The sequence below is a fragment of the Henckelia pumila genome, chromosome 1 (genome assembly GCF_033568475.1).
Source record: "Henckelia pumila isolate YLH828 chromosome 1, ASM3356847v2, whole genome shotgun sequence".
Lineage (NCBI taxonomy): Eukaryota > Viridiplantae > Streptophyta > Magnoliopsida > Lamiales > Gesneriaceae > Henckelia > Henckelia pumila.
In genome coordinates, this window is record NC_133120.1 from 16,243,178 (window position 1) to 16,244,552 (window position 1,375).

Sequence of the window (1,375 nt, forward strand, 5' to 3'; positions counted from 1 at the left end):
CCTACCGCTTGAAACGTGATAATGTGTGTGTGTTTTCGGTTTTCAGCAGGGTCAAGAGGTTTGGGATTGGTCTTGTGTATTTAAATTTGTTAACTTGTTTATTGAACTTATTTGAATGATTTACTAACATCCAAATGGAATTTTCATGCGTGGAAATAAAAATCAGTATGTAACATGTGGAGTTCGGTCCATATTTATATGTGTTTGATGGATTTTAAGCCTCACAAGATGTTGGGCAAGTCATTTAATGCATATGCTTTGAAATGTTGTATATTGAATCGAGTTTGTGGCGTTTGGATTGAAACTTTTGTATGAATGGATGAAAGGAGTGGAGGGGCTGCCCATGGGATGTTTATGGGTTAAACATGTGTTTTTGATTGAGTTTTGGGTGGATAATAGGGCTGGTCATTGGGCATTTTTGTTGGATTGCCGGTTAGTGGAGTTTGAGGGCATCGGGCGAGCGTTTTAGGAGTAAAAGATTGAACGAGCTAGCGTCGGCAAGCGGCTAGCTCAAGAATCCTTTTCTGGTCATTTAGGGATACTTAGAGGATTCTTGGGTGAATTTTTGAGGTGTTAAGTCATGAGGAGTGAGTTTGAGAAGCCTTAGTATTAAGTGCGCCAAAACTGAATTTTTCACCTACGCATATAGCCTCTAAGATTTTGGTTCTGATGGATTCCTTAGCAAGCCCTGGGCAGGGGCTACCTCTGATTTTATTAATGTGTGTGATGTTAGGGTCGTGTCGGTGTTGATTGGGCTTATTTCGGCTAAGAATCAAGTAGGTTATGTGCATTTTAAGTTAGTCATACGCGAGCAGATTTTTCTAACAACTATGGGCTGTCCTGGAATTTAAATCTGAAACAACTACTACTAATAATAAATGCGGAATTTTTTGTTTTTATTATTAAAATATATGTACACACATGCCCATACATATATGCACAGAAAAAAATAGATTTAAAAATAAATATCTTAAATAAAAAAAAACAACATTTAATAAATTAAATGTCTGAGTCATGCATTAAATAAAAATATTTTTCTAAACAATTAAATAAAAGTTTGCATGCACTGAAAATGAATAAAAAGAACAACATGTTAAATATTTCATAAAGACATAGTCATAAAAACTCAGACGACGGCCGCGGGGGATCACTGCATGTCCGCTCATAGGTCCTCGCCTCCGGTGGGTACTACGTCCTCTACGTACTCACCTGCACCATACCAGTGTAGTGAGCCTAGAGGCCCAACATGCTAACATAACAAGGGTTTAAAATAATTTAAATCACTTTAATACTAATACATAACATATACATGAATGAGCATGCTTAAAATAATATCCTGACATAACATAGCATAAATTAACTTAAATATCATAAT